At 38.4% G+C, this 14816-nt stretch overlaps 1 long non-coding RNA gene and 1 other non-coding gene across 2 annotated transcripts; both read left to right on the top strand.

Annotated features, from left to right (window-relative positions):
* The first annotated feature begins 2944 nt into the window (after positions 1 to 2944).
* On the top strand, positions 2945 to 6285 carry LOC147926851 (uncharacterized). Its single transcript, XR_015582717.1, has 6 exons — positions 2945 to 5043; positions 5121 to 5208; positions 5369 to 5474; positions 5623 to 5767; positions 5844 to 6012; positions 6111 to 6285. It is a non-coding gene; the product is annotated as an uncharacterized LOC147926851 (long non-coding RNA).
* A 7156-nt stretch (positions 6286 to 13441) lies between these two features.
* On the top strand, positions 13442 to 13548 carry LOC147926850 (small nucleolar RNA R71). Its single transcript, XR_015583057.1, has one exon. It is a non-coding gene; the product is annotated as a small nucleolar RNA R71 (small nucleolar RNA).
* Positions 13549 to 14816: the final 1268 nt, after the last annotated feature.

Below are 14816 nucleotides of genomic sequence, written 5' to 3'. Positions count from 1 at the left end.
AGTTAAAAGCAGGAACAGCCAAATTAACATGAGTGGCACCCATGTGTCGGTTTTAATGGTCGGTCCATTGTTCTTTACTTCTTTTAGTTTATATTCTAATCTTCCTGACATTAAGCTGAAGTTAATTAAGTATTGTATCTTCTTACTTAAAAAGACGATCTAGTAGTCGTGTTAAGTCAAGACACTCTCAAAATGGTAGAAATGATGAGTGTGTGCGATATAGTTGACTTTTATGAACCTAGCTAGAGTTTTATTTTATTTTAGTTTCATAATATATTTGTGAAACAGTTACAAACACGCATCTCCCATTTTCGAATCCCAATACACATTCATGTATGGGAATCTATAAAATATTTTAAACATTTATACTTTCTGCTGCTAAAAATGAATACATTCCTGATGGACATGTACAGCTAGAGAGGATGATCAGTGATGGCAAAGCAACGAACTTAACGGCTATCGGCAAAAGAAGGCTCTAGACCACGTAAAGTTTTGAAATTTGCGGAGAAAAAACAAATCGCAAAGTATATTTCTGTTTTTGTTCTTTCTTTAGGTCTCTTTAAAGTTTAACATCCCAATGAGTTATATATTTTGCTTTCAAAGATATGTGCACACATCATATACCATAACCCACTACGTTAACTGTACTACCAGAACCAACTACGTTACATATCCTGATCTAATTATACATTTTTTTCTCGTAAATATATTAGACATGATATTCGCGGATATAGAGACATCCAGAAGAAGACAACATATATACAGAAAGCTAACTGAATAAAAAATAAACAATATGTGGTTTTAGCTAAAAACGAAATTTAATGTTAGAGAACTGATATAAGAAACAACTGGAGCCAATCTATATGTTGCTTGCAACACCCCCACTTGACTTACCTTCGTTGGCTCTTTCTCATTTTAATCAGTAGCAGTAAGTAAGTACTAATTCATCTTTAGTTAAAATCTCTTTATAGACGGCTAAGAGAGATGTTAAAGATGTAAATCAATTGGAGAATCGTGTTAAGCATAGAGATTGGATGGACAGACTCAACAACGACAAGCCATTGGCCATTGCATTAGAAAATAGTTAAAGTAAAAGAAAAGTGAGAATCCTTGTCGATGTGAATACAACCTCACAATCCCCATGAAAGCAAACTGACTTATAACCTCTTTTCCAAGCTTTTGCATATTCGCCAGTAGAGCTTTTTAGTTTTAGCTTCCAATTGAATATGAGCATGATCCAATCTAGATCCCCAATAACAAAGATTATAAAAGAAATATTATACTATGAATTTGTTAAATCTCTTTTATAAGTAAAATATAGCTTTACTGATTTTTTTTCTTTCTTTTCTGAACCGTACTTATCAATTTAAATGGTTTTAAACAATTTATTAGTTTTGATTTTTAATTTTTTTAAGTGATATTTAAAATTTATTAGTCTTTTATTACCCACAATAGACAATAAACAAGGCTTATATGTTTTGAAGCATAACTTTTACATATTCATTCTTAAATATTAAAATACATCAAACATTTTTGTGTGGCAAATATGGTAAATAACATATATATAAATTCTTTCAAAATCTTATAGGTAGTGATTGGTAACCACTTTACAAAGTGGTACAAAGCTGTACAAATATACAGCTTTAAAGTTTACCAATCACAAAAACTTTACCAAAAACTTTACCAAAAACTTTATTAAAAATTTTACTCTCAGCTTTTTTGTACAGCTTTTATTTAAAGTTTTTTCTTACAGCTTTGCACTATTCATTAAAAGCTTACAGCTTTAGCTTACAGATGTACAGCTTTGGCTACGTTACCAATCAGACCCATAATTTATACACGATACGAATACGTTTGGAAGTCAATCTTAACACACATCAATTTATGATCTGTTTTTTTTTTTTTTTTTTTTTTTTTTTTTTTTTTTTTTATGTTGTCTTGTGTGTACCATGCATGGTCTTTTGTGGCTAACGAGGTAAATCATATATCTTAATGTCCACAATTATATAGTTACAAATAATATTCTTCTCGGATATCATTTTATAGGAAAAAATATTAATTATAGATGTTAAAAAAAAATGTAATTATCTTTTAAAAAAATTCACACCTACAAATCACTAACCACGAGTGAGAAAGCTTAAAAGCATATATAATGAGTTTGATGAGAGAAGTATATAATAAATACATGTCTACATACATAATAATACTACTTCATAACAGAAATTGGTAAGCCATATGACAATAAATACAGGTGCATATGAGGGTGTCTCGGCGTCTCGCTATCATTTGATTGTCACAAAATGTTTTTGTATGATTTAAATGTGAAACCGAACGTGCACCTAAGCAATAAAACTTAAGAAACAAAGTCAATTTTTTCATATAAATTAAAGATAAGGTCATTACATTTTCTTTGTTTCTTTTTGGACTTCTTCTATTTTAAATGTCCCACTTCTGTAGTTGAAAGTTTAGCACAAGCATTTAACATAAAAGACAGAAATTGAATATAAAATATCAAGTTTTATGCATCGCATTGAGTACAATAATTTTGTGTGAGAAGATACAAACTATATAATTTTAAAATAAAAAAGGAAGCATTATATCTACCAGATTAATGACATATTTATACAGGTGACCACCCATATTTAATAATAATCCACTTGGCTCGTGAGTTTTATGAGTTCATCGTGTATGGTCTTTTCTCAGGGGGAATAATTAAAAATGGAGTCAATCATCAGAAGGCTCTACATGTGGATGGTATGATGAGACACCAATAGCAAATTTGGATAGCGAGAGATTCATCATGTCATTATCATTGGGTGTTAGGTCTTCGTCTAGATCTCGTTAGTGGCAACAGCAACTTCACGAGCTTTTGCCTTCATCTTTGTCACCGACATGTATCGTTTAGCCATGTATTAAGTGTTTGTGTAGATCTATGAGATTAACTAATTAGCACATGATTTGTTAATGCTCCACATAGAAAAAGCGGTTTAATCCATTCTACAACCATTTTAGACCTTTCAATCTTAGCTATCACTTTCCTATTGGTTTCAATTATATTATAATTTTTAATTTAACTTTTGAGTCTGATTTATACCCTTCTATTTGTATCACCGATAAACATGCCCTCACTCATTGAAGTTTTATAGGTCGATCAATGGCTTCTTCTGTTTTTGGTCAAATCAACCAAAAATACTTTTAAATTTTATTTTCTTCTATGTCATGAGATAATAAATTACGATAGACATATATATGTAATGTAATACTAATTTTATAGCAAGATCGCCTAAACGATAAATAAAATCTTGAAATCTTTTTTTACGTGTTGGAGTTAGTCTTTTTTTTGTTTGTTATTAAACGGAGCTGGATTTGAAAGTCTTAATTTTATGTGGTCAGAATCATTTCTAAAAAAATCTAAAACAACGTTGTTTTGGTGTACATTTTCAATGTTAACTAAATTTAAACTGATAAGTTATGACTTTATATACATTGTTATAAATAAATGGCGTTGCTACTCTTCAGCCAAGTGGTCAAGCCAAACTTCCAAAAGTCCAGGTCCAATATCTATCTCTCTGTCAATCCATAGCTTTTGTCTAGCTGCTTTGTTTGATCTCGTTGGCCGAAGACTCCATCTTGGACTTCAAGTATCTAGACTGCTTTGGTGTCAAGAGTATTATGTAAGAACCCTGGTTTCTTATCTTCGTTTGGCTGTGTGAATTGGTTATATCACCTTGAAGTTTCATTGTGTTCTAAATCGAACCCCATCTAGCGCCTTCAGATGTTACCCTTATACTATCATCTTCACCTTGTATGTGATACTAGAAACTAAATAGACTAAGCCTATACTTTTTCCGATCCCTCTTTGTCATACCGGCAACATGCTTTGTGTGGTGTTCTTAATCTCCTTGGCTGAGGATACAAAGTGAGATAGAACCCACCAGTATTGTTACGATTTTGCTATATTCTTTGGCACCTTTTATCTCTTGTTTCACTAGTATGCTCTGTTGTTAGAGTCTTAAAGCAGAATGGCCTTATGCCCTGGAACTTAGCACTTACATCTTATGACTTCAAGCAAGCTTTCTTCAGCACCATCTAAATCACCCGTAATGATCGTGATCGAAGTTATTTATGGCGCAACCAATCTGATCCTGACCCTCCACTTTGTTAAAGCAGCCTACCCTGGACCATCAAACCTTTTTTTTTTTTAAAAGGCATTCAATTTAAATTTGCAGGAAATACAAAGTTTTACAGGGCCAGAGCCCAATCCGAAAGCCCGTTAAGAAAATTACAATACCAAATGAAAAACCAAACGCATAGTTAGGAAGGAACCAATAGTTGAACCCGAAGTTAGAATTGAACCAGATTTACGGTTGGGAATTAACCACCTCAAACCAAACTCTATTATTGCACCTAAAGCGTCCAAAAGCAGTCACGATGAAGTGTTGTTATCATCGGCGCTTCTTCTCCAGAGAACCAGAGGTGTAGAAGTGATAGGGACAGTTCAGGGTTGGTGTCTCGCAGACTAGAAGCTTTGTTCCGGACGAGGGTGTCTATTTGACGAAGGAGGAGATCAACATACTTGAAGCTATTACGGTGAAGCCGGTGATTTATTTCCGACCAGATTATGTAGATCGTGGCTTGCCAAGCTAGTAGTGCAAGCTTCCTAGAGTCATGAGAGCCTCTGAAGCGCAATAGTCGTTGAATGGTCATGTTCCAGGATCGGGATGGGTGGAGGCTGCAGCGTGTGGCAGTAGCTGACCAGATCGACCAGCTAAAGGAGCAGTCAAATAGTAGATGGTCACAAGTCTCAGGTTGGATTCCATAAAGTAAGCACCTAGGATCAACTTGGAGACCCCAGTTGAGTAACCGATCTCTAGTTGGTGATCTATTCAACATGAACAGCCAGGTTAGAAACTTATGCTTTGAGATACCTCCAGAAAACCAAACAATACTATGCCAAGGAACAGTGGGTTAATTCTCCTTTATCGCTGAGCAAATGGTGCCCATAGTATTACGGTCCTTGTGCAAATCATCAATCCACCATAAGTAAGTATATGGATCTTCTGTCAAACATATAGTAGAAAGGTCTATGTGGAGGTTGACCTGTGATTCCGATCTTACAGGTGGAAGATTCCAAGCACCATGTCTCCAGAAATCCAATAGACGAGTTCCTCGATGAATGCCAACTTGATAGATCCCATCTCCTTGGAGGTAAGTTGTCATTTTCCCCAGTCTACTCCAGTGATCTGTCCAAAACAGACACGATTCCCCATTTCCAAACTTCAACTTAATCCAAGGGTAAACCATTTCTCTAATCTTCAGCAGCTTGTTAGTTAACCAAGAGTGTTTATTGCTTGTTTTCCTTGTCCAGAAGCTGCTAAGGTTACTAGAGATGACTACTCGCCTGAACCACACTACCCAAACTGATCCGGATCGAAAGAAAATTAACCAAATAATACAAGCTGTGTTCCAAGCCTGTAAGTTGAGAATCCCTAACCCCCCTTCCTTCTTTTCTAAAGTGACAACCTCCCAAGAAACTCTTGCTGAATGATGCCCCTCTGTTGTGCCCTTCCATAGAAAAGCACTGGAAAGAGAGTTTATAATTTTAACACACTTTTTTGGCAGGACAAAACCGGAGCAACAGAAGTTGGAGATCCCTGCTATGACCGAGTTTAAGAGTTGGATCCTGCCTGCGAAAGATATAGTCTTAGTAGACCAAGCATTGAACCGACCCTTTACCTTCTGAATCAATGGCGCACAGTCCAACAAGGTGAGCTTCTTTGTACACAATGATAGGCCTAAATATCTTATAGGCAACTGGCCATGACTAATCCCAGAGGAAGCAGTGATTTGGTCTATTTCAGGTTGAGATAATCTAGAGGTGAAAAAGCTGGTCTTAGGAATACTAATGGCTAGACCCAACACAGCTTCAAAGTCTTTGAGGACTTGTAGAACATTGTGCAATGAGGAAGCCGTCCCATCTATGAAAATAAGCAGATCATCAGCAAAACAAAGGTGAGTTAGTTTCATCTCTCTGCATTTATGGTTGATACTTGTTTTTTTGTGTGATTGATGAATGATGAATGATGGTAGAGATGATGAATGATGAACAGGTGGAATGCAAGGAGTTCTATTACCCTTATGTAGTTGTAGCATAAAGGATGTCAAACCATAATGAGTGTGATGCAAGCAATCAGGATGTGAACACTTATCTAAGTTAAGCCAAATATGATGATGATTTTTAACTAGCAATCTAATGACAATAATGAAATGCAGAATGTGAAACTACTAAGGCAAGATACTAAATGCAAAGTAAACAGTATGATCAAAGCAGTAATGAAACTAACAAGAACAAGTACTAAACTAATGCAAGACAAGTAATGAAACAAGATTAAACAGAAATGAAATGAATGCAACAGGGATGAAACTAGAATGAAACAGGACATATGCAAAACATAAAAAACAAACTCTGGGAAGAGCTCGAGCAAGCACTCGATCGGATGCTCGATCAAGTACAAGGTTGAGTGGGTTGAATATTCAGAACAGAAACAGAGGCAACAATCAAAACAGAGCAAAACACAAGTAAATCAAATAGCAAGCAAATGACAATAATTAGACAGAGAAATCAATAGACAAAGAAGGTCCTAAGGATGGATTCATTGGCTGGACTTGGATTATGGTTATCTAAACTGGTCAACAAACCTCAATCAAACATGAGCTATCTCTAGACAATGATCTTCTAATACTTGCTAATCCACTCTCATGGCAATAACAATCAAGCTTAGATACTCCTAGACCTAGCTCTCAGTAGCTAAGAACATATAAAAGCAGGCAATAAACAACCAGATCATTAATGTCAAAAATCAACTTAAACATCTAATCTCTTAGCATGCTTCATGATAATCTCTAGCATTAGCCTTATCTAGCAACTTAGACATTGGTGTGAATTGGTGTGATGCTAAGAAGCTTAAGATCTATCCTTACCCTCTCAGTATAAGAACAACATAGATCACATCTAATCTAGAAGAGATCTATAAACAAGCAAGCTTGACCAATCTAAACAACCATAACTTTTATGCAGCCTAATCCATCCTTAAGATCCTAGCACACTACTCACAATCACTAAACATGATGAACAAAATCATAAACCCAGAAATCAATGAAACTTGCATGATTAGATAGATGAGATAGAGATCTATAATATTGAAGAAGAAATCAAACTCAAATTCTCAATACTTAGAAAGTTATGGAACCAACAAGTATCAAAGATTTCTTGAGACAAATACAGAAGTGGCTAATGATCTAAGCAAAAGAAATCAAAAAGTAGATAATCCCCCAAAGGGTACATACTAGGTCTAGATATTGTTTCTCTAAAAGTGGCTTTCTTCTGACTTGTGGACGGCCATAGGGTACAAGAGATTTATATAGAAAAGTGGGGAAGCTCTAAAATAGCTAGAAGACAAAGTAGAGAGGCGGCTCGGTCAACTCGACCAGGTGCTCGGTCGAGTGCTTGGTCGAGTGACCTCTTCTTCTGCTTCTTCCATCCGGTCGAGTCCTTCTCCGCACACGGTCGAGTGTCTGGTCGAGTGGGCGGTCGAGTGGACTTACAGACCTTGATTCTTTAGCTCTAGCTCCCTTGTTTTCTTCACTTGATAGCTTCAATCCTCTTCAGCATTCCTTCGATGCTCCTTAGGATCCAAAATCACCTGTTTATGCAAGAAACTATGCAAATGCAATGCAAATCTACTCTAATGCATAAACAGTCCTAAAGCTATACAATAATGGCCAAACTAGATAGTAAATCATGCAAAAGATGTAAATAAACTAAGGGAAAACAAGGTAAAATATATGAACATCAACACCCCCAAACTTAGTCTTTGCTTGTCCTCAAACAAATTAACAAGACATAAGAAGGTAGGTGAGGTTTGAAAATGAGATCTCAGCTCCTAAAGCTTGCTAATAAACTAGCTAGAATCAATGTCCAAGAACTAGTACTATGATGCAAGTTGAATGAGTTGTACTTAAATATTTTAGATAAGCCTATCACAACCTTAACTGATTCAAGCCGTATCCACATGCATTCAAATCAACCATTTCCTTTAACATTCATTAATCAAGAACATGTATCAATTTATGCAATGCTTAAACTCATTTGGCTTGGAGATAAAGGTTTAGAGACAATGATGGTCTCTCTTGAGAGTGGGGCTTATCAATAACAAGGTTCTCTCATAAAAATGAATTGAGCTTTAGAAGAAGGCTAAAGGTAAGAACACTTAGACACATACAAGAACAAAACCTTGTCTACCCAAAGGTACCCAAAGTGTTTATTCTAACATTCTAATCCCAAATTGTCCTAGTTCTATCCTTTATCTTCATCTCTTCTCAAATACTCTTTTCTCTTTTGTTTTTAAGCTTTAGGAGATGTTTCTTATTTGAATCATCTAGTGGAATGGGGTTTCTTTCTTATTTGCTATGGTTCCCTTTTCTTCTTAATCTTTAAGACATAAAAGCTTTTTGCTAGACTTTTCTTTTCTTTATTTCTTTTCTTCGATTAGAACCATCTTTAACAATTTCACACTTCCCATTCTTTCACTAGAGCTTAAATTCTCTTAAACACATTCCCCTCCTAAAGACTCTAACCTTTTCTTTCTCTTTTTCTCTTTTCTTTTCTCCTTTTTCAAAACAACCAAGTCCCAAACCCAACAAGTAAACCACCTAGTCCTATCTAGTTTGAAAATTGCAAACTAGAACTACACAAGGCTTTACTCTTATCAGCTCAAACCTAACACTTTCTACCAATCTCAATCCCAAAATAGGCCTCACACACACAAGAATAAACATGGCTTGAAGGAAGGGTTGATTAAGGGTAGGGGAAACTGATTTAAAAGTGAAATATTGGAGAGGTATGGGAGGGTAAGCTTGGCTATAGGGATAGCCTGGATAGCCTGCTGTAGCTTGAAAACCATAAGGAGGTCTGGGCAGATACTCGGCCGAGTGCATTGGAGGTGTTCGGTTGAGTGGTTGCTCGAGTGAACCGGTCGAGTGCCTCAGAAACTGTTGTTCTAGGCAACTTGAACCTCTCCTCCTCTGAATTGGCTCATGCAGCGAAGGTCTAGCTGGTACCACTGGGTTTTCAGCTCTAGACAGTGCTCTAGTTGAGCTACTCCTCCTCAAAGGTCTAGATGGTGCTGGTGATGAGTTCCCACTCTTCAATTCAGCAATCTCGTTTTTTAAGCCCTTGATGGACTTAGTTATCCTTCCCATCTTCTTCTTCAGCTTGTCAAAGTTCTTCCCATGCCACTTGTTCCACTTTTGTAGAAGTGTTAACCTCTTGTTAGTCTCCCTCACTCCTCTACTATCTCTTGGGCATGGCTCATAATCTTCAAAATAAAATTTCTCTTCCCCAGCAGCCATCTCCAAATCTCCAGCTTGGTCTACTCTCACTTGAGCTGTCCCATCAAACAAAAATCCAGCAGCTGGCCAAAAATCAATGTTTAGCCCTTCACTTATGGTGGTAAGTGCCTTGTTGGGTAGAACAAGTTGAGCTTTCCCTAGTGTTGGATGCTCAAAGTTGAAGAGGTGCTTCCCATGGTGCATCTCCTTGGCTAGAATGAGAGTGGAGGTGAGGTAGTTGGTGTCAATCCATCTTGGCATGGCCTTCTCTCCTTTAAGTGGTACCTTGGCAGCTACTAGCATTGGAGTGATGATGCCTCCAATGGTTAGAACTCCCATTGAGTCTCTCTTGTGTAGCTTGCTCACCCAGCTTCTATAATAGATCAATTGGTCAATGAGGACCATAGCAAGATCAGTCTCCACACTGCTCCCAAGGATAATGGTCCCATCTCTTGCTTGAAGGATGATGCCATTGAGTGCTACATCAATCATCTTGAGCTCACCCTCATTCAAATTACCAGTCTCCTTTCTAGCAAAGAAAGTGTTTGCTAAGGCCTTGTGGAAGTACCTTAGGACTGGACTCCTTATCTTTGAGCTCTTGGACTTGGAGGATGAGTAGATGTTGCTATCTCCAATGGTTTCCCAAACAACAAAGAGCTCTTCTCTTGGTATAACCATACTCCTTTCACTACCAACTTCAAATCCAAAGATATTGGCTATCTTCTTGAGTGAAAGCTCATATTTCTTCCCCTTGATGGTGAAGTCACAACAACCAGCTCCCAACTCTTTATCCATCTTTAGGAAGAAGTGAAGCTTGATAGTGGCTAAGAACTCACAGCTCTCTTCCCTATACCCTTCCATGCTAAATCCCATGAACTTGCTTAGATTGCACTTCTCAAAGAGAAACTCTACATCCTCAGCAATCCCCAGCTTCTCCATGGTCTCTTTGTGAGGGTATCTTGTCCCTTGAAAGCTCATCCTCATGAAAGCTTCATAGAGTTTTCTTGGAGTTAACCCACCAGATTCTTCTTCAGCTTCTTCCTCTTCTTCCTCTTCTTCCTCTCTTTACTCTCACTTTCAATCTCTTCTTGTTGAACTTCAGGTGCTGGCCTCTTTCCTCTTGCTTTGTTCCTCCTCATGTGTTCTTGAAGAGTGAACTCCATCTCCTCTTCACTTTCAGTTCGCTCAGGATCCTCTTCAACTGGCTGATGTTTCTTACTCGTCACGGCACTCGACCGCCTACTCGAACCAGCACTCAGTCGTTTGGCTGCTCGAGTAGGTGGTCGAGTACTTCCACCAGCTTCTATTCTTGATGCAAGCTGTGCATCACATCGATCCAAGAAGCGATCATCAGCTTGTTGAGATGCTCTTGTAGACCTTGAAGACATTTTGAAAGAGAACTGAAAGGAATAGACTCAAAGCTCAAAGTTAATAGGTTAGTGACCAAAAAACCAAGAGAACTAAGCTTGAGCAAAGAGATGAACTTAAGAGAGATTTTAAGCTAGATTTTGATTGTTTTAAGCAAATGAGAGAGTGTGAGAAGCATAGGATCGAGTTTACCTCCTTATAAAGAGACTAAGGGGACAAAGAGACAAGGGTGGAGCGTTTTTGGCATTCAAATTTGAAATGGGAATCTTTGACTCACTTTTGCTGCTACTCGACCCCACCACTCGACCCCACGTGGTCGAGTGCTTGACCAAAATTTGAATCTCCTTTCTCCCTCCACTCGATCGTGCAAGAGAAATGGGAACCGAGTGGGCTTGGGCTTCTACGCCACTCGATCGAGTACCTCTTGTGGGGTGGTCGAGTGGGCTCACGAATCCACTCCTACAAGTCCAATTCTCTCCAAACCCATCTACACTCTCATAAAATAGCCTGCCCAACACAAACATAAAAGAAAAGAAATCAAAACTACAAGAAAAATTAAACATATGTACAATGATACCTTAGGGACTTCCTTCCTAGTGAGTTTGTTTAAAGTCACTAAGCTTGACTTTTGATGCCTTTTCAGGCTTGGTTTAGAGGCCAAGGAGGTGATGAGATCCTCCCTAGTACAACTTGATCACTTTGGTGTTCCTTCTTGATCACTACCTCCTAAACACATGAACCTTGTTTCTTCTTAATCTTGAGCCTTGGTCTTGCTTTCTTCAAAGACCTCTTGTTGAGTTGCACTTGAAGATCTTTCACTAGATCAGTCAACTCTTGAACTGAACCCTTGACCTTTTCAACTGATTCCTCATGAGATGAGAGTTTAGCCTTTGAAGTTTCCACTTCACTTGAGACCTCATATTCACCTTTGTCCTTGATAGTAAAAGGTTGACCACCAATGGAAGGCAAGTTGGTTGGGTTATTGATGTCAAATTTCATGCTTAACCCCTCAGCTATGTTCAAGGTTATCAGCCCTTCCTTAACATCAATAACAGCTCCAGCAGTAGCTAGGAATGGTCTTCCTAGTATGATAGGGTCTTCAAGCTCCTTATCCATCTTTATAACCACAAAGTCAGTAGGGATTCTGGCCTTGCCTATCTTGACTGGAAGGCTTTCCAACTTACCAACAACATCCTTGTTTGATCCATCAGCTAGATTTATGTGGAGGTTGGTGGACTTGATTTCAGTATGCCCAAGCTTTTGTGCTATAGAGTAAGGCATTACACTGATAGATGCTCCCAAGTCACACAAGCACTTGTTGAAGTGAAGATAGCTAAATGAGCAAGACAGATTGAATGGACCTGGGTCTTCAAGTTTAGTTGGGATAATGACTCCCTCAATCTCCTCAAGATCCTTCTTGTCTTGATTCTGAGCTTTCTGCTTTGACATCTCAAGTAGCATATCTTGGTAGAGAGGGTATGGAGCATACTGTTCCAAAGCAGGTCTTCTCTCTTCTTCTTTAAATGCAATGAAAACCTCTTCCTTCAAAGCCATCACTTCCTTCTTTTCAATGACTTCCTCTTGTTGTAAAGCCATCATTTCTCTTTTCTCAATAATTTCCCTTAGTTCCTTCAGCTTTTGTGCCTTGAAACGTCCTGGGAATGGTAGAGGAATGTATCTAACAGGCTTAACAGCTTCTGTGGCATTGACTCGATCGGTCTCTCGATCGTGTGTGTGGTCGAGCACCTGGTCGAGTGCTTTGCCGGCTTCAGTCTGCTTTGAAGAACCTTTACTCTGGGCTTCAATAAGTGATGAATCCTCCCCAGCTTGAACTTCACTGTCCTCAATGACAGCTTCCTCATGGAGATGGATAGCTTTAGCAGTAAACTCCCTTGGGTTTTGAATTTCTTTTCCAGGAAGTTGATTAGGCTTTGGAGCTGAAGTAGAAGCAATGTTGCTCTCCATGTACTTCATTCTAGAGTTCAGACTTTCAAACTTGATGTTGAGATCATTATATTGAGAAGTCAGCTTTTGGTTCAGCTCAGAAAACTTCTTTGCATCCTCAATCTGCCCATTTGCTTGCCCAAGCAATATTTGTTGCATCATAACTCTCAAATCTAGTTCTTGGCCTTGGAAGGTCTGAAACCCTGGAGGGGGACACAACTGAGGCTTGAACCCTTGGTGTTGTTGCTTGGGTGCATAGTTGTTTTGCTGTTGAGGCTGTTGAGGTGGATAGACTTGATCTTGAGGATTGGCTACATTGGTGCTTCTATAGGAGAGGTTGTTGTTCTTGAATCCTCCTCCTTGATTGTAACCCTTGAATCCTCCTTGGTTTTGCATGTAGCAGAGCTCAGCAAACTCTCTCTCCCCATCTTGAACTTGAGAGTTTTCTTCACCAATGAAATGAATGGTCTTTTGCTGGCTGAGTAGAATTCTATCGAGCTTCTCTATGACTAATTTCAAGTTCTTCTTGTACTTCTCCTCTTGATCATTGGAGACAGACCTTACTGTTCTGTCATAGTCTTCATTATAATTGCCATCTGATTTGGCTAGATTCTCTACCAACTCCCAGCCTTCTTCTACATTTTTGTTGAGAAAGTTGCCATTGGAAGCTGTGTCCAAAAGCATCCTTATCTTAGGTAGGACTCCTCTATACAAGGTGCTGAGCAAAGACTCATTGCTGAATCCATGGTGTGGACATTGAGTTTGGAAGCCCTTGAATCTCTCCCATGCTTCACAAAAGCTTTCATTATTCATTTGTGCAAAACTAGAAATCTCATTTCTCAACCTTGCAGTTCTAGCATTGGAGAAGAACTTAGCTAGAAAGGCCTTCTTACAAGCATCCCATGTAGTGATAGCACCAGTTGGAAGTGTCTTCTCCCATAGATGAGCTTTGTCTCCAAGTGAGAAAGGAAACAGCCTAAGCTTGAAGCCATCTTCACTAACACCATTAATCTTGGTGAGTCCACATATCCTATCAAACTCATCAAGATGGTCTAAGGGATCTTCCATTGGCAAACCATGGAACTTATTTGCTTGAATCATAGAAATCAGACCACTCTTGATCTCATAGTTGTTGTTGGCAACTGCAGGAGGAACTATTCCAGCTCTTTGGTTATGTGTATTTGGTGCATCTCCAGCACCAATGTTCCTTGGCCTTTGCTCTTGATTCTCTTGTTGCTCCATTAGCAACTGATGTTCTTGTTCTTGGAGGATTCTTGTTCTCTGCTGTCTCAAATCTCTTGGTAGGCGATTGATGTGATCAAGAAGCCTATGAAGATCGGATTACCCTTGGATCTTGTTTGCATCAACTGACTCGATCACTGACTCGGACAGGCACTCGGTCGAGCACTGGCTCGAGTTGAAGATTAAGCCGACTGAGATGAGAAGTCTAATTGAATCCGAGAGTGAATGATGAATGATGGGAAGCACTGGCTCGAGCTCGTCCCAGAGTTTGTTGTTTATGTTTTGCATCTGTCCTGTTTCATTTCCTGTTTCATTCTAGTTTCATCCCTGTTGCATTCATTTCATTTATGTTCAATCCTGTTTCATTACTTGTCTTGCATTAGTTTAATACTTGTTCTTGTTAGTTTCATTACTGCTTTGATCACACTGTTTACTTTGCATTTAGTATCTTGCCTTAGTAGTTTCACATTCTGCATTTCATTATTGTCATTAGGTTGCTAGTTAAAAATCATCATCATATTTGGCTTAACTTAGATAAGTGTTCACATCCTGATTGCTTGCATCACACTCATTATGGTTTGACATCCTTTATGCTACAACTACATAAGGGTAATTGAACTCCTTGCATTCCACCTATTCATCATTCATCATCTCTACCATCATTCATCATTCATCAATCACACAAAAAAGCAAGTATCAACCATAAATGCAGAGAGATGAAACTAACTCACCTTTGTTTTGCTGATGATCTGCTTATTTTCATAGATGGGACGGCTTCCTCATTGCACAATGTTCTACAAGTCCTCAAAGAGTTTGATAGGATTGTTCTACAAGTCCTCAAAGAGTTTGATAGGATTTGTGGACTCATCAAG

The sequence above is a fragment of the Camelina sativa genome, chromosome 15 (genome assembly GCF_030686135.1).
Source record: "Camelina sativa cultivar CO46 ecotype springtype chromosome 15, ASM3068613v1".
Lineage (NCBI taxonomy): Eukaryota > Viridiplantae > Streptophyta > Magnoliopsida > Brassicales > Brassicaceae > Camelina > Camelina sativa.
The sequence above is the reverse complement of the archived record's forward strand: the minus strand, read 5'-3'. Positions and strand labels throughout refer to the sequence as shown.